Source organism: Leptonotus elevatus, chromosome 9 (assembly GCF_054856555.1).
Source record: "Leptonotus elevatus isolate MCC_2025b chromosome 9, RoL_Lele_1.0, whole genome shotgun sequence".
NCBI classification, from domain to species: Eukaryota; Metazoa; Chordata; class Actinopteri; order Syngnathiformes; family Syngnathidae; genus Leptonotus; species Leptonotus elevatus.
The window spans coordinates 17837771-17857004 of NC_141247.1; the positions used below are offsets into that span (position 1 = coordinate 17837771).

The window sequence follows — 19234 nt, forward strand, 5'->3', positions numbered from 1 at the left end:
AAAAAGGTGGCTTTCTTCATTTGTAACGTTTTAATGGAAAAAACAATTGATCATTTGGCAGATTATTTTGGCCGATGTTTACCTTAGCACTAATACTCTTTTCACTGACAATAAGAGCGCCACTGCCACCTACTGTAGTGGATGTACAGTTACGCATTATTCTAGTACAACTGGGGGGGAAAAAAAACATTTTCTTTATACCCCATTTCTGCGGCACCTTTTAAAGAACATCCAAAAAGCACTTCTGAGCAAAAGTGGCCTTTTACAGTAACTTTTTTCGATATGGGTCAGAAGCAGATCGTTTGTCCCCTCAGCAGCGCACAACCCAGCGGGGCGCTGTGGGGGCTGATGATGCTGATGAGGGTGCGCTGCGGGGCAGCTGCGTTGAGGGAGCTTGCCGCTCGTGCACTGTGCTTCATGTCGGCGCACGATGAGAGGCGTGCACATGCGCGGGACACATTTGGAAGGCTTTAAGATCACAGGCAATTATTACAAACCGGGTAAGGCCACTTTTGATGAGGGCAGGGCTTTTATCGCAATCTCACCACCGTCCTGCTGAGTTCTTATATCCCACGGTAAGCTTCTAAGACACTTTTTTTTTTTTTTACTGTATCTTTTATCTGAGTTTGATTTACGACGGTGTGGGTGCAGTCCAAAGAAAATGTAATACAGTTGAGTCCCATCCCTTTTGGTGTTTTCGAGTTCAACATTGTTGTCCATTGTGGAATTGCTCTGGTTTATATCTCGTTTGGTGACAATGGATTGATAAGATGGCACACACAAACACTCAGAAATACATCTGGGAAGGAGATGATAGAAATAGTTCAGAACAAAAAACAAACATTGGGGATTGAATGTTTAGAGCATAAGACCCACCGCACACAAAATCACTGAACTGGCACGAAGTGTGTTGTTCGGCATCTATCGTTCACGAACAGCTGAAACTTCGGCTACTACTTTGTCATAACAATGCAGATGTAGCAGCCATTGAAAAAATGCCATTTTGTATCACATGACCTTTAACAACATAAGCCAAGCCTTACTGATATAATGTTAATATAAATTATACTAAAGATGGACCCCACTCATACTCACACTCTAAAAACAGTTGGGTCAAAAGTAACCCAATTAGACCCCACTTTCTGGATTGTTTTATACAAAATGACCCAATTGTTTGACCCAAGTAAAGGATCTGACCAATACTTGTGAGTTGTTTTACATTAAAAGACCCATTTCTCGACTCAAAGTTGGGTCAAATTGACGCAAGTAGAGGATCGGTTCATTTTTGTTGGGTTATTTTCGACCCAGTGCACAGTTCAGCATTCACAGATTTGCATATTTGTTTTTGTCTGGCTTGTTTTTTTGTGAAAAATGCATATTGAATCAGTGATTTCAGAAGACTTTTTTGGGTTAGCAAAAAATAATATATATTTTTCTTTTCTTACTGCATTTCAATGGCACATTGAAATCTATACATCCGGCGCGTTTGGAAATACCTCCAAGTGCATTCTGCTACACTCCGGGCGGGTCAGAAACACTTAGTACATTTTGTAATGCATTTCACTGCATTCTCATCATCAATAAATTGATTAAAATAAATGAAATATTTTTGAAAGCGGAAATCAACCCAATCAAATATTCTTCCCGTTATCGTCTATGCACCACCACTAGTCTAAACACTGCATTCGGATTAGTATTGGGTTTGGAGCAGTGGTGGGTAGAGTAGCCAAAAATTGTACTGAAGTAAGAGTAGCATTACTTCAAAGTAATATTACTCAAGTAAAAGTAAAAAGTAGTCGTAAAAAAAAATCATTCCAGTACAAGTAAAAAAGTATTCGCTGAAAAGAATACTCAAGTACTGAGTAACTGCTTGAACATGAAGTCAGATTTTTTTTAAACAATATATATATATATATATATATATATATTAGGGGTGTGAGAAAAAAAATCGATTCGGCAATATATCGCGATATTACAGCACGCAATTCTCGAATCGATTTTTAAACATCAATTTTTTTATGGGAATATTCAACAAAACGTCTTACTTAGGGTTGGGATTCAGACATTAAGCATGGAAGAATGTTATATTAACGGAACATTAAGCCTTCATATTTTATTTCAGTGCTGTTCAAACATGAAACAGACTGCAACCTGTTTGTTAAATGCAGTGGCTCTGTTATAAGCCTGAATTTTCAGATAAATAAATACATTTTCATACAAATCTTACAGCGTACATGTACAAGTTTATTGATTTGTATTTTCTAAATTTGAGTTTAAAAAAATCTCAATAATTAATTTATAGATTCGTATCGGGATTAATCGGTATCGAATCGTGATCTATGAATCGTGATACGAATCAAATCGGCAAGTACGAGGCAATTCACACCCCTAATATATATATATATATATATATATATACACGCACGCACGCATATAAACTCACATTGAAATACACGCACTGCCTAGAATGTGGGCACATCATGTCATGACAGTATTTGAATAAATAATCCCATTAAAATGTGATTGAGAGTTTTTCCAGCTCAGAGCACATGCCCTCTCTCCCTCTCTCCCTCTCTTTCTGTGCCTCGCTCTCTTTTTTTTTCCTGTCTCTGGCTTTGAATAAGGTATGAATAGGATATATCTACACACACACACACACACACACACATTCTGCCATAACATTACAATAGCTGTCACTAGGTTGAACTTGGCACGTACGTCTTTGGAGCAGAATTCCTAGAGTTAGTGCACGTATGTATGTGTGCGCATGCGTGCGCTCATGATGATAAGCGAAACAAGTCATTTTTTTTAAGTCTTTGTGGCTTGCAGGTGGCAAGCTGAGGTGAAAAGCTAAAATTTCAAATGGAGCCCGGAAGCTTTGTTACTTTTCAGCCACAACGCTTTATCTCTCTATTAGTTTCTGTCAGTCTGCGTTTCCTTATTATCCGTGGAAGGGAATAAAAAAATAAATAAAAAAAACTGACATCGGAGCTAAACCGTTTGAGAAAAAAAAAAAAAAAAGAGTTTGGAGGAAAATGTGCTGTTTGCGAGCAACTTAGAGGAACTAAAGCAAATGACGCTTCTGTAAATCAGGAGTTGTTTTGTCGCGAGGATGTCATTCGAAAGTGACAGGCCTCGCTCTACGGGAAAAAAAGAAAGAAATCAAGGTTCAACAGAATCCCTGTACACTTTGAGATATTTTTAACGCAATACAAAACACTCTGGCTGTCGCGTGCGCTCACATTTAATCGTCACCTTGTCACGCTTTGCTTTGAGCGCAATTCACTTTGTTTACCCTTTTCATTATCATTGATTTTGTGTCAGCGTTTAGTTTTGTTGCTGCGCTCGTCGGTGGAATGAGGAAATGCGCAGCGTTGACCTTTTCTAACTGTTTCTTGGCCATAACATTAGGTACAACCTGCTCTGTCTAATGAGATCCGATACAGGAAAAGTTTCGTCCGGTTTTCTGTGACGCAAGTTCAATCAAGTTATCGAGCTGAAGCCGATCGCAGCTGATCTAAACTGATGAACATCACATTTGGGCAATTTTCTGTCAAGCAGGGGTTCGGGGGGGACACACACATTTAATACAGAAGGATGCCAATTTCTATGTAGAACAGGTTGTCATCATCATTATTATTATTGTGTGATATCCTATTTCTTTATCTCAAGGTGGAGTGGATTAAAAATAAAAAATCTGCATGCCCGTGTTTGAATACCAGGCTTTTGTGATAGATATATATATATATATATAAAAAAAAATGAGACCATGATACTGTAAAAATACATTTCAAGTGGGGAAATAAAAATAAACAACTAAAATAATGCAGACACTGTTGAAATATCGAAACCTTGTGGTTTCTTCTGGGAAAAAAAAAAAAAAAGAAGAAAAGGTTTTGGGATTAATCAGCCTGAAAAAGAATGAAAACATTTCCTTAAGAATAGCCCACTAATGCTAACATATAATGGAAAAACACCATTAATATGCTAAATGTTTGCATCAGTAGCCATGGTATTTAGAACCCTTTATCACATTGAATGCCACTGGCAGTGAAAGAGTTCCTAAGAGGGATGGGTGAGTGGGGTAGTGCCGATACCAGCCTTGTTTTAAGATATCAGTATCGCTCGACTTCTTGTGGCGGCTGTTTTAGGATAAGGAAGTAGAAATGAGAAAATAGGCATTATTTCAGAAGAGAAAATGCTATATTAGGATATATATATATATCTGTCATAATTTTTTCGGGGGGAATTTTATGTAGTACTTGTGGTATCGGTATCGGTGGCTTCTCAAAAATCGAGTACTGGTATTTGTCCAAAAAAAAAAAAAAGTGACATCAAACATTAATTTTTTTTACTTTTACTCTCAAGATTACATTTTTTTCAATTGACTGTAGATCACTTTAATGGTGGAACTGATTATTTCTTTGAAATGATTTATAATGATCTCACATTTTAGACCACAAAAAGTGGCATTTTAACAGGGGTGTGTAGACTTTTTATATCCATTGCGTGCGCCGAGTTCACGAGATTTTGAGTGGTGTTCCTATGGCTGGACATTTCTGTGACTTCACAGTTTGGTGTGAAATATAGCAGTCATGTTTATTTCATTTTGAATTGACGCCTTCAGGGAAGGGGCTGCTTGAATTATTGTTCAAATGTTGTTGTCAGGACATTCAAATCGGAATGAAACTGTCAAGCAACAGCAAAAGAGTGAATCGTAAGAATAAAAGAGTATTCCCGCACTTTCTGTCGGCGGCAAAATGGAAAAGCTCTTTTAAAAAGGCGGCTTCCAAGTGAATTAAATGCCCCTTGCATCTTTTTTAACGCCGGCTTTGGCTTCAGGCGAAGCACTCGACTGCCGCAACGCGTGAGCTGTTTGTGCAAAGGCAACTTTTTTTTTTCCCCCCTCCCTTCATCCGCTAAGGTGAATTTCCCCGTGATGCAACCGCAGTCCGCCAAAACCTCCTCCGTCTGGCCTTGCTATTGTTTATAATTATCCTTCATTAGCCGGCGTATAAAAGCCGAATGACAGAAGGTCATTTGTGTTTCGCAAGTGTGATGCAGTGCCGCTAATTATCTGATGACTTGCAACGATTAGTCAGATGGCACATAGTTAATGCGCGCTCCTTGTTTAGAACCGGTGGCTGATGCGTGACTCACCTAATATCGCATTTATTTTGCAAACTATCCTGCCCTTTGTGTGCGTGTTTTCAATATAGCACTTTGATTATATCCCGCCGTCGCATCCGTTTTTTTCCCCACCGTTTATCGGCGAAATCAGGCGGCGGCGGCGTAAGTTATTTATTGGTTTATCAGTCACGTCTCGTTTTGGATAAGGGAGAATAATTTGGATTTGAATGGAGTTGAATACAATTACAGTTTTGTTTAGCTTTTTTTATGCCGCGCAGCTTTACCGGTATCTGCTTAATCGGATGGTAAATTGGCTGCATTCGTGCGGCTCTTACCAACTCGCGTCATGGAGGTATTCAACCATCATTTTCCGATTACCATATAAACACTCGACCTGCTATCCGCACAATAATGAAACGTCAAATAACGTATGCTATTGTGTGTGTGTGCGAGAGAAGACTCTTAAATAATTAAAAGCTTCTTTTGTGGAGCAATGCATCTCTTTATGACTCCTATCTGGCAGCTACTGTGAGGTATTTCCTCTCCATAATTTCTCTCCCGACAGCCTCAGACAAAAACGCGATATAACCTTATTTATAAAGGCCTGTTTGTTGTTATACTGCCTCCTGCAGTACTTTACCTCAGGCATAAGCACATTTCATTTTAGACGTCCCCTACATAACTGTTGCTCTTCGATAGGTTTATTTATTTATTTATCCACAAAGGAAAAGCAAAGGAACTTGACTTATTGATTTGTAGTCCAGATCCATTTTTCCCCAACAGGAAAACAGAGTCAAACTGGCAAAATCCTAACAATTAGGGATACTGGATTTTGACTGATTTTGCAAGGCCCACAAAATATTGTGTTCTATTGCTATAAAAACATGGAACGTACCAAAATAAAGATTAGTCTTTTCTTTCATCAGGAAAAAAATATATACTTCTATTTGTTTCTGTTTAATTAGCATTAGAATATAGCTAAGTTTCATCTCTATTCACAAATCTGTATAGAACTTTGGGTAAATGAGCTTTTTTCAACATGGCCCTGGTTGATCTCTTTGCTCTGCTGCCACCTGCTGGCCGTTTTTGTAATAACTACAATTTCCTCAACTATTCTCTGCAGTTAAGAGGCTGCATCAAAGCCTTTTGTATGCTCCATCTTAAAAAATAAAAAAAACATGAAAAAAACGTATATATACGTCTTTGGGACACTTAAAACATTTATAATAGAACATATTTATACATATTTGGGAGCAAATGAGTTACAAAAAGATAACCTATATAAGGCTGCACTTGTTTTTAATTTGTAGCCGAATGTGGACGTTTTTCTTATCAACTATAAACATATGTTATAACATGAGCATTATCACATTTACATGTACAATTTATCATGTTCAAATGTAAAATTTCTCACGATAAATCGTGAAATTTATCATGTTAAAAATACTTTTTTCCTGTTATGATACCAATACACTTTCATAGTGGCCAGTAAGTTAAAAGTTCCCCGCGAGTGGATGTACAAATTCTGCATCAGAACACAAATCTTAATATGCAAGTGAAGTCGTAACTGGTGCTCATTTATTCCTTCACTTCATCCTCCTCCCTTAAATTTCTGTCAGTGTTTTCTTGTCAAGGCAAACAATTTGAATTAGAGTTGCTCTACCGGCAATAACTCCACACAATTGTCCATTTGAGGATTGCAGCTAAAGGCCCCGTAATCTCATGGGATTGAATACAAATTTTAGGGACATTTTGTTGATCTTTTATAGATTGCTAACCCGAGATATGCTGCCTTGTTCTTTGAGAAGGCGCTTGAAATAAAGTAGAGCTTTTGTAACAGATTAGGATGAAGAATCCAAGCTTTTAGTGCATCCGCTTTCACAAAAGACAACACAACTAATCCGGGCAGACATTCATGGTGACATGATGAACACATTATCATGATGCTTCGGGTTAGGAGATAGCAAAAAAAAAAAAAACTGACAGCGGCAGTGTCTCGACATTTCTTTACAAATTTGTCAGAGAAAAGGGAACACATTGGGTTCATTCCGGATGAAATTTGCATGTGAAAGCCTCGACACAATACGCCAAATGGACTGCGCTGGCAGAGTGCTGCTCCACTGCTCTGAGTGCTTCACGCTACTGTACATTCAGACGTATTCAGACACTGATTGCGCACTCTGTGAAAAATTGATCAGGCATCGGAGCCCGGGTTTCACTTTAGGTTCACTAAACACCTGCTGCATAATAACCGTAAACGTTCGAACGGCGCTTGCAGCAATTCATCATGTAAATACTGATTGCGAAATCATACGGTTTTGAAGAGGACTTGCAAATTCCTAATTGTGATTCACGAGATAGAAAGTCAATCTTGTTACAGTTCATGTAAAACAAAAACAATCTTGCCAGTTGACCCAAGGTCAGCTGGGCCGAGGCTCCAGTTACCTTTGACCCTAAAGAGGTCAAACGCAATAGAAAATGGCTGGCTGGATGATCATGAATCATTTTGCACGGAGGTGGTTATTGATTGGCTTGAAACGGCAGTGGTATATTAGAATATTACAGAAATTGAAATATAAAAGAAATTACAAATGTAGAAAATTGCCATTAAATTCCATGCAATTTTAAGGAAAAATGTCAAATATATAGGTTTGTCTTTGAAATTATCTGTCTTTTTTTGTGGGTGGTGGGGGGGGGGGGGGGTTTACGTACTACTGTAGTGGTATCTGTATTTGATATCAATAACTACTAAGAGTTGGGTAAACCAAAAAATGGTAATCACCAATTTTAACGCATTTGCTCCCAAAAACGTTAATATTAATTAATAAATTGCAAGATGTGATTAATCTGATTAAAAAAAATAGTATTAAAAAAAGTTTTTTATGGCTTTGATGCTGAAGAGGGACACTTGAACAATGGTAATAATTAAAAAAAAAAAAAAGGCCAGCAGGTGGCAGCAGAGTATAAGAGATCAACCAGGGCCATGTTGCAACAAGTTTCAGATTGGTGAATAATGATGAAACTTAGCTAGATTGTAATGCTAATTGCTGCAAAACGGAAACAGATACAAATATACTTTTTTTTTCCTGATGAAAGAGGAGACTCCATGTTTTTATAGCAATAGAGCACAATATTCTGTGGGCCTTGCAAAATCAGTCAAAATCCAGTAAAACAGCCAGGAGCGAAGGGGGTTGCTTCAGTGAAAATGGCTGGGAGTGAATGAGTTAATAATCGATTCATCTGCCAGTTATTGTATTGTATTATATTTCCATCCCTGTATTGCAAAGCAGGACATTATTACAGATTAACAGAAAATAAAATGCATTCATTTATATTATTATTTATTATTACGTAGTTCATTGCGACATCTAACAGATTAAAATGAGTGGTGTCAAAATTAAAGCGTTAACTGATTAATTAATCACAAAAAAATATCGCATTAATCATGAATTAACGCAGATTAATTTTGACCATAGATTATCCCTTAGCCTGACAGCGGATGGCTACGTTTAAGGTAGCACATAAACTTAATTACATGAATTAAAGTAAAGCATTTAATAAATGTTTGCGTATCACATTTAGAATATTTGTTGATGTCAAAATATTGGGGTAATTTTTTTCCATTTTAAATTATGCAAGAAATTAACTGATTAGAAAAAGATGAGGATGAGCGCGAGCATGTCAAAAGAATTAACACATAAACGGTGCTCTTCAAATTTGGCGGGATTTTTTTTTTTGATTAAAAAAAGTATTTTTTTAATTAAGCGATTAATCGTGCTTAATCAAAATTGCAAGATGTGATTAATCTGATTAAAAAAAATAATCATTTGACAGCTCCAATTAAAAGTCAACAAAGTGGAAAAGTGTGTTGTGGTCTGACGAGACCACCTTTCAATTTTTTGGTTTACATTCCCCTGTCTCAACCTTTTGGAATGTTTTGTAAACATCACATTCAAAATAAGTGAATAATATTAACTCATTCACTGCCATTGACGGCTATAGATGTCAAAAATTCATTTAAACAATTTCTATTAGTTTAACATTTTCTCCATAAGAGTCTGAAAACCTAGTGTTTTTTAAAATATTGTATTAGAACAGATATAAAATTTGTGATTCATCATGAGTTAACTAGTGAAGTCATGCGATTAATTACGATTAAAAATAGTACTCGCCTGATGCCCCTAATTTTTAATAATCTTAAAAAAAAAAAAAAGATTATTATTTTTTAATTAGGGGCATCAGGCGATTAAAATTTGTCATCGTAATTATTCGCATGACTTCACGAGTTAACTCACAATTAATCACAAATTCTAGGTTTTCATACTCTTGTTAACAAAAATGGAAAAAAATAAACTAATAGAAATAGTTCAAATGAATTTTGGATGTCTATAGCCGTCAATGGCAGTGAATGAGTTAATAAACTGCGTTCCCTGCGTCTTATAGCTTCTACTATACGTCATTTGGCCTTCCAGGCATTAAATCTGGGATTTTCATGTATTGCGCACGCTACTCATGAACGCAGCTGCTTCCGAGAAATGTGGCACATCTGTTTCTGAGGCCAAATGCCCTTTGTTGGAATAACATTAGCGCCACATAAGCGGGCTTAGCTCGTTGTTTCTTAATGCCGGTGTTAATGCTGCGCTCCTTTCAGTCGCTTTAAATGACGACAAAGAGTTTGCCAGCCTCGCTCACACGACACGAGAGCGTTTCCTCCGAAGGAAAATACAATCAGGGATCAATAGGGAGTCATTCCAATGGGCTGAATTAGTACAAGCGTCGGTTTCAATACGTTTTCAATAAATTCCTTTCTCGATAATAACAAGCGTCACCGGCATTCGTTGCGTCTCGTTATTGACTTGGACGGAGACTAATTCATATCTTGAATCTTGAATCGAAGGAAATGTTAACAGCTTGCCAAAGAATGAGCATTGATATGCTGAGAAACTGCCCAGTCCTGCTTTCGTACCGATCAATTATTTACATTTGCTGTGAAATATTCATGTTGAATGTCATGGCTTTAGGCGCGCACACAAAGCTTTGACAGTCTTTTAAAAAGGACGGAGCGCAGCCCGCGAAAGAGGTAATTCCGGCACGCTACTGTCTTGGAGCGCCTCCAGGTTTTAGGGAGGTGAGATTTTATTTGGCAAAAATAATGAGAGGCGGACATCACAGAGGTGGATTTATGAGAAAAGAAGGTCAAATAGCCTCAGGGCAGCCGACGCGCCGTTCAAAGAGCGGGAAAACACTGACAGACATTCGCTTCCTCTTGACAGCGTGCGGCCGCCGCTGACCTGCGGCGTGAAACTCCACGGGGGGAACAAAATTTCACCACGGGAACAAGTGGCTTCTTTTGGAAAGGAATCACTTTAGTTGTACCTCCTCCGGTGGAAGACGGAATACTGCGTCCCGTGGTCACTTAGCTAGCTTTTTAGAACCGATCGCAGGTGCCCATAATGACAAGTCCGACTTTTTAACAGTGGGGACGTAGTTCTTCACCTCCTCCTAATGACAGCCATCCATCCTTTTTATTTAACAGCACTGGATTTATGTTGCGGTATCTGTAATTCAGATATCTGCAACAACATCATTCCTATCCACGATATTTGTATGACAAATGATGTCACTATTGCCGTTCGTGTGCATGGTTTGTCAGTTCACCTCAATTCAATTTTTACGTAGATACATATCTGAAATGAAGTCTTAACTGGGCGAAATGAAGTAAACCGATATGCATTTCTTTGAGGCCGATACTGATTTTTGGCAGAAAAAAATACAGATTACCGATTAACTCATCCACTGCCATTGACGGCTATAAACGTCAAAAGTTCATTTAAACTATTTCTATTAGTTTTACATTTTTTCCCACTTTTGTTAACAAGAGTATGAAAACCTAGACATTTTTTTAATAATCTTTTTTTTTTTTAAAGATTATTAAAATTTAGGGGCGTCAGGCGATTAAAATTAATAGCATGACTTCAATAGTATATATCACACATTTTATATCTGTTCTAAATGTACAATACATTTTTCTAGGTTTTCATACTCTTGTTAACAAAAGTGGAAAAAAAATGTTAAACTAATAGAAATAGTTCAAATGAATTTTTGACGTCTATAGCCGTCAATGGCACCCAATTCATTTTCAATGGGTGTCACTTACGCACAAACTTTAACTATTAACTCATTCACTGCCATTGACGGCTATAGACGTAAAAAATTCATTTGAACTATTTCTATTAGTTTAACTTTTTTTTCCACTTTTGTTAACAAGAGTATGAAAACCTAAAATAAAATTATTGTACATTTAGAACGATATAAAATGTGTGATTAATTGTGAGTTAACTATTGAATCATGCAATGAATTACAATTTTAAACGCCTGATTTTTAATAATCTTTTCTTTAAAAAAAAAAAAAGAGATTATTTTCTAAAATACTCTAGGTTTTCATGCTCTTGTTAACAAAAGTGGAAATTGTTCAAATGAATTTTTGACGTTTATAGCCGTCAATGGCAATGAATGAGTTAAGATTCTCTGCTTGGAATGACCTTATCAACAAATTTTCATGAAGTATACAAGGTTATTGTATAGATTTATGTTCTGTATATTCTACTAAGTACCACTGTCTCAATGTTCTCCAATTTCGACACTGTAAATGTATAGGATCGTATGCCGAGAAACGTTTCTTGGGAGGAGCAATATGGCGGCCTCGCGGCTTCAAAAGTCTTGGCCTATCGGCTATCCAGTCATATATTCAGATCAGTGAAAACAACCCATAAATATTAGTCAGATCCTTGACTTGGGTCACAAAATTGGGTCGTTTTGTACAAAACAACCCAGAAAGTTGGGTCAAATTGACTCGGTCCATTTTTGATCCATAATTGGGTTACTTTTGACCCAACTGTTTTTTAGAGTGTACTTTCGTGTTTTTTTGTTTTTTACAAAATACTTCACTGTTCAACGGTCATTTCTTGCTACGGTAACTAGACATACATGTTTTTCATTGGCCAGCGACAATCTTAAAACTCATTCACTGCCATTGACGGCTATAGACGTCATAAATTCATTTGAACTATTTCTATTAGTTTACATTTTTTTCTCTACTTTTGTTAACAAGAGTATGAAAACCTAGAATTTTTTTATTGCACATTTAGAACAGATATGAAATTTGTGATTAATCGCGAGTTAACTAGTGAAGTCATGCGATTAATTACGATTAAAAACTTTAATTGCCTGATGCCCCGAATGTTTAATCTTTAATTATTTTTTTTTATTTTCATTCATTCACTGACAGTGACGGCTATAAACGTCAAAAAAATAATTTTAACTATTTGTGAGTTAATTGTGAGTTAACTGGTAAAGTTATGCGATTAATTACAATAAAAAAATTAATCGCCTCTTGCCCCTAATTTTTAATAATCTTTTTTTTTTTCATGAATTTATGGCAGTGAATGAGTTAATGTGATAAGTGCCTAGCAACATAATCATCCCTCGCGCCTTTCTCAAAAGTATCTTTCCAAAAATTGTTTCAGTTGGCCTGTTTGCTTCGCTGGCTGTCGTCATTAATGTGTTTGCAGCTGCGTCGACAGCTGTTTGCAGCAAATAAACTGTAATCAAGACCACCTTCAAGCCCACCCATTCGCTGAGCACACCGCGGTACGGAACACAATGTTTGCGTTCCCGGCACATCTTTGAGCAACGTCTTCCTATGATAAATCATTTGGAAATGGTACAAATTGTTAACTCTGCTGCATTGGGTTCGAATGGATGTTTTTTTGTTTTTTTTTAATGTTCAGCAGCGTTACCTCAACTGCCCTTGGAGTGATGCAGAGTCCTTAAAGCAACACACTCTAAAAGTATGGCTGCCATGGCGTACTAAAAGCTAATTAGCTCATTCACTGCCATTGACGGCTATAAACGTCAAAAATTCATTTGAACTAATTCTATTAGTTTAACATTTTTTCCCCACTTTTGTTTACAAGAGTATGAAAACCTAGATTTTTTCTTATTGTACATTTAGAACAGATATAACATTTGTGATTAATCGTGAGTTAACTAATGAAGTCATGCAATTAATTACAATTACAAATTTTAATTGCCTGACGAATTTATAATATTTGTTTTTTTAATTAATTCACTGCCATTGACGGCTATAAACGTCAAAATTAATTTTAACAATTTATATTTAACATGTTTTTCCACTTTAGTTAAGAGTATGAAAACTTAGAATTTTTTTACTGTACATTTAGAACATATAACATTTGTGATTAATCGCGAGTTAACTAGTGAAGTCATGCGATTAATTGCAATAAAAAATTGTAATCGCCTCTTGACCCAAGTTTTTAATAAAAATAAATAAATAATGAATTTATGGCAGTGAATGAGTTAGCAATGAAAGTCCAGGCGAGTGGACCAGCGTGACGTCGACTTAAGACAGAGGCTTAACGTCAACTCGTACCCAAGCGACAAGACTTTTGTCAAGGACTTCACACACCAAAAAGACAAAATAGCAATGACGTCATCAGCGACTATTTCGACTAGACCTTGATCACATAAGCGCAGACTTCCGCCACCAATCTGAAGTCGTGCAACTCCTAGTGCGCGTTCTGCTTAAAATGTCAAGATTGATTTTTTTGCTGGTTTGTCATTTGCAATCTTTCTTTCTCCCCCGCTCTCCTCATCCAAACTCAAAGCAGAAGTCTCCCTTTGAAAAGACGCTTGAAAAAGATTGAGCCGGACTCGTCAGCTAAAGAGCCTTTGACGAGGTGAACTTGCGGAGGATGTGGCACTCTGGCGCCATTGAATCATCTGCTCTTATAGTCATTAAAACATTGACGGTAAAGAATTAGCGGGCTGGCTGCCACCTCACGTCTACAAAAGGCGAGACGACCCTGAAAGGCGCGTCATATCCGTTACAGATGGATAGGACTCGGGACGGGCAATCAATCAAAATTCAATTATGATTGGGATTATTAATACAACATGATTACAAAATTGGCATAATAATAATAAGAATATTAGTAATTTATTCACTCCCAGTTATTTTCACTGAAGCAACCCCCCTCGCTCCCGGCTGTTTTACTGGATTTTGACCGATTTTGCAAGGCCCACAGAATATTGTGTTCTATTGCTAAAATGTATAAATACATCTTTGGGAGCATGGTTCTAAATACAATAGAACATATTTATACGTTTTTGGGAGCAAATGAGTTCATGCTAATGTTGAGTTGTTTTGGAGGCATGTGCATGAGTTCCTCGCTTAGTCTTAATATTTTTTCACATTTAAACATGTTCTCGTTTTGTACTAAAAAATAACTAATCGTTTGAATAATCGGGATTGCAATTATTTACAAAATAATTGGAGAAGTCCCCTGATAGGACAGAATTTTCACAAAAGTGACTGCGCGGACGCAGGAGTAATGTCATAATTAATATCTGTAGTGCTGTTGCTATTGAATATTTTATAATGCATTATTTTATCGATAATTGAAGTGAATAATCGTATAATTTTTAAATTTGTGTATTAAAAAAAACATGTCACCCCCTGATTACTGTTTATTAACTAATGACTAATTATTTCATATTGTTTAGTGATTAAAATAGGGGGATTGATGTTGTACTCGCCAACCATTTTGAAACTGATTGAGTTCTCAATTCAGTCATCGTTTTCCAAAGCAAAAAGAGATGTTTGTAAATGTTCTTATTTTGATTAAACATAAGATAGGCAGTCTGCTTTCACAAAGATCTACAGAAATCAGTGAAAAATTACTGTTGAGGGGCTGAATTCAGACGATTTGGACAATTATAAGTTAAACAATGGGTCCAAACGATTACTCGATTAGTAAAGCAATTGGATAATCGATTACTCGTCGAAATATTTGCGGGGAAAAACACTTTCAAATTCAACGAACGAGCTCGTACGCTATATGAGCTGTCAGAAAATACATCGGACGATTTGCACAATTATGTTAAACACTGGCTCCAAACGATGACTCGATTAGTAAAGTAATTTGATAATCGATTACTTGTCGATTCGTTTTTTTACAGCTCTCAATTTGTCGGAAAAAAACACTTCCAAATTCAATGAACGTGCTTCTTGCTGTCAGAAAATCTATATTTCAAATCGAAACTACCCGTTTTCTTCAAAGTAATCCCGCTTCTCTTCTTCACTGTACAGCAGTCCTGGAATTTTTCTGACACAGCTCATATTGCCTCGGGTCCGGTAATCTAATCTAATCTACTATACGTGGATATATTATCTTAATCGCTAGATCGGGTTTTGCCTTCATGCTAATTTTCCTCTAAGACGGCTTTTTTTTTATTAGTCAGACGTTGACCTCATATATCCCCTCGGCAACCTAATTGCTCCGGCTAATTCGACAGTACAATAGTGCAAAAGGCTGTTTAACGGCCTAATCTGTTCGAACTAATTCTTTGGCGGACAGTTAAGGACCACACACATACACACACCAGGAACCGTTGCTGAGCAATGTTTAAAGACTTTTAGCCTTTTTTTTTTCTTTTCTTTTTGAAATATCATTAAGAGGTTTTAGGCACAAGTGATGTCTGCTCGACTGGCAAACGCAGCCGAATGCTATTTTTCTTTTAATTGAGCAATCCCAACGGTGCCTGTCATGCGTCTCCTTTTGGTTTAATTGTGTTCGGAATGGCGCGTTATGTAAGCAGCGCTCCTCTTCTGCTGTTGGATCTGAATAAGAGGAGATCAAAAAAAAAAAAGGGGGGGGGAGGCGGAGGACGAGCATTTGCTGCCTTCTCCTCTTCTTCATTCTCACCACATTCCCTTCCACCGCACGACTTGCCCTGGATTCCCGCCTTCTCCCTCCCTCTCACTGGACATTACACTTTAATCTGGTGGCTTGCACCCCCCCCCCCACCCCCACCTACCCACCCTCGCAAGATAGCCTCACCCAACTCATCTGGCCTATCACTCCTTTTTTATTTTTTTATCACTCCATCACACATCCTTTCTTCATTAATCCAGTGTCCCGTGCAGCTTTGGCGGGCAGAATCTCATTCTAATCTGGAGTCACACTATACGGCCCGCGATGACTACTAATCCTATATGAGTGTGTGTTTACAGCCTCAGATGAGTTGTGTGCGTGTGTGTGTGCGTGTGTGTGAGGGAGGTTGCAGGTGCTGCAAGTGGAACATAAGAAGGGCATGTCCATTGGGGAACACACACAGACACGAATACACAATTTGTGTCACACGAGCACGGATGAGAAAGGAACACACAACGTACTTTAATCTTCCCAACTGTCTCTTTTTGTGTTGGTCACGTTTACCAAAAAAAGAGCAGCCTGCTTCAAACCGACACGCGTCCTACCTTCGCCCCCCCCCCCCCCCCCATCTGGGTCTCCCGTGTCAAAAAGCGTCCCCCAACTTAGCACGCGTTCAATCGGCGACTTCTCCCGCCGTTTGTCCCCCTCACCTCCAACCAGCACGACGTCCCAAAAAAAAAAAAAGAAAGAAGCGAGAGCGCTTCGACGCGGCACTCACCTCGGAGGAAGCGTTTTCACAGCCGAGGTCCACTCGAGTCCACTTGGCTGCCCCGCAAGTCCACAACAGCGTCTCGTCATCGCGCACAACAAGCACAGTGCAGCCTCCTCTTCCTCTTCCTCCTCCTCCTCCTCCTCCTCTTCCTCCTTCTCCTCTTCCTCGTCAAAGGGCGCAGTGTCCCTCCCTGAGCGCAAAATAGCGGCGTGCGTGCGTGCGCCGAAAAAAAAAAAAAAGTCTGACTTCCGAACCGGGTTCTGGACGCGTAGTACTTCCGGACCGGAACCTAAACCTGATGCGTTCAGGGGAAACTTTGGTCACCTTCAGCGCACTTTGCTGTCTGCTGCTCTCACGCGTCGTCTGGTGCCGGCAGAGTGAACGCGCGCGCGCGCGTCCGTCCGTTTTGCGTGCGCGCACGCGTGTGTAGCGTGTTGATGCGTGTACGTGCCAGCTGTGCGTTGATGTGTGTGAGCGTGCGTGTGTATTTGTTGAATCTGTGTATATACGTCTGTATGCGCATTTTATATAATAGTAGTAATCCCCCACTATATCGCGGACGCTTCTCTTAAACATAATGCTCATCAGGTCACGTGTGTGTTTGTGCATTTATGTGTGTGTGTATAATGGATGCCTGTGCTTGTGTATAGTAATCCCTCCTTTATTTATTTTTTCTTCTAAATGTTCGATACCAATTTTTGTTTAGACAGATACCAGTGCATGTTCACCAAGTAGCGATACCAGTAGCACTTTTCATTCATTACCCAAATCGCTTATCTTTTGATACCTAATATTTTCCAAAACAATGACAGACAGCCACAAGTGTGCGACCGATACTGGTATCGGCCGACATCATGAGTACCGATACCTTCAAATAAGGTTTTGAAAAATAAGGTCAGTACTCGCCCATCGCAAAATTTTTCTGTTAGATATATATTTTTTGTGTCGAGATGTGTAAGCAATGTGTTAAAAACTCAATATAATATAGTAAGTATTGATACCAGTGTCGGCTGTCCTCTTGTGATCAAGAACTAGAAATTAGAAATGAGAAGAATAAAAAAATTGCCATTAATTCCATGCAGTTTTAAGGGAAAATGCTCTATTGGGATATATAGATCTTTCTTCAAAATGATGTCATATTTTTTTGGGTGGGTAAGTGGTGTCGGTGCTTGGTATTGGATCATTATCAGTGACTGCTCAAGAGTAGGGATGGGCAAGTACGGATATCGGTATCGGGCCGATACCAGGCCAATTTAATGGTATCTGTACTCGCAACAGATATCGATACTGGTACCGGCCCGTGCTCTTGTGGTGGGGAACGAAAGTTTCATCTTATTTATATTTTATTGTGTGCTCTATGCAAAATGACTTTTCTGAGCAAATTTAAAAACTATAACTGCCATTAATTTCATTCATTTGCTATAGTTGTAGTTGTAAAAAAAAAAAAAAATACCTGTCATTGTTTTTTTTGTTTTTTTTTATATAAATTTTATGTATCATAAGTACTAATGGTATCGGCACTTGGTATCTGTATCGGTGAGTACTGAAAATGTGAGTATTGGTCTAAAAAAAAGTGGTATAGAACATCCTTACTCAAGAGTTCAAATACTCATACTGATATCAGTCTGAACAAAAGTTTGGTATCGATCATCTCTAGCATTTTTCTGTTCTTCTAATTCTAATTTGTAATTCCTGATTGTAAAACGGCCACAAGAGGGCATCACAACAACCTTGAAATATGGCCCGGTATCGGCCCGATACGATATCTGGTATCAGTACTCGCCCATCCCTAAATGTTTTTGTTAAGTCTAAACAATGTATTTAAAAATCCAAATTTTCTGTTAGACGTAGATTTTTTTGTGTCCGAATGTGTCAAAAATGTGTTATTTTTATTAGGAATGAGCTACTACCGATACCAGGTATCGATATCGGACCGATACTCTGCCTTTTTCTGAGGTATCGGTACTCGTTATTTGTAGTGTTGTTCTGATACCGTTTTTTTTGGCCCCCGATACCCAGTTTAGCAGTATCGGCCGATGCCAATATCGTACTGATACTTAGTTTTCTTTTTTTTCTTTTTTATGAAAAAGCTGCCCTGCCATTAGTTCAGAGCATTCAAGGGCCTTTATGATATCTTGGCTCGGCATGCTGCATCCAAAGTCCTATATCAGCGTCGAAAATAATGGTATCGGCATGTTACTTGTTGGTACTTGTCGATACCACAGTTTTTTTGCAGTATCGGGGACTCTCCCGATACCGGTTAGAATTTTTTAGGCTGCCTGTGTCTTTGTGTGTGTGCGCTCTTGTTTTTGTGACATCGTGGGGCCGACATAGAGTTGTGGGGGCCACCCGTCAATGTGGGGCCATTGTTAGTGTCGACCTCTTTTTGAGGGTCAAGACTTGGTTTTAGAGTTAAGGTTTGAATTGGGTTATGGTTGAGGTTAGGGTAAGGAATAGGGGTAGGCAATCGTTTTTGATGGTTAGGGGGAGGGGCTAAGAAATGCATTATGTCAATGAGATGTCCCCACAAAGATAGTAAGACAAACTTGTGTGTGTGCGTGTGTGTGTGGCACTACTTTTCCAAGGCTCTCTGAGC

General features: G+C 38.3%; 2 protein-coding genes across 6 annotated transcripts in view; one reads left to right on the forward strand and one right to left on the reverse strand.

Moving 5' to 3' along the window:
* Positions 1 to 19234, forward strand: part of macrod1 (mono-ADP ribosylhydrolase 1) — a 148496-nt gene that overhangs the window by 62783 nt on the left and 66479 nt on the right. The window lies entirely within an intron of this gene.
* Positions 1 to 19234, reverse strand: part of flrt1b (fibronectin leucine rich transmembrane protein 1b) — a 54363-nt gene that overhangs the window by 29508 nt on the left and 5621 nt on the right. The window contains exon 1 of one of the 2 annotated variants that reach the window (XM_086085444.1): positions 16645 to 16997. The exons of the other annotated variant lie outside the window; for it this stretch is intronic. The gene's annotated coding sequence lies outside the window, so the exon portion shown is untranslated. Of the gene's footprint in view, positions 1 to 16644; positions 16998 to 19234 lie in introns of those variants that run through there. 2 annotated transcript variants of the gene reach the window in all.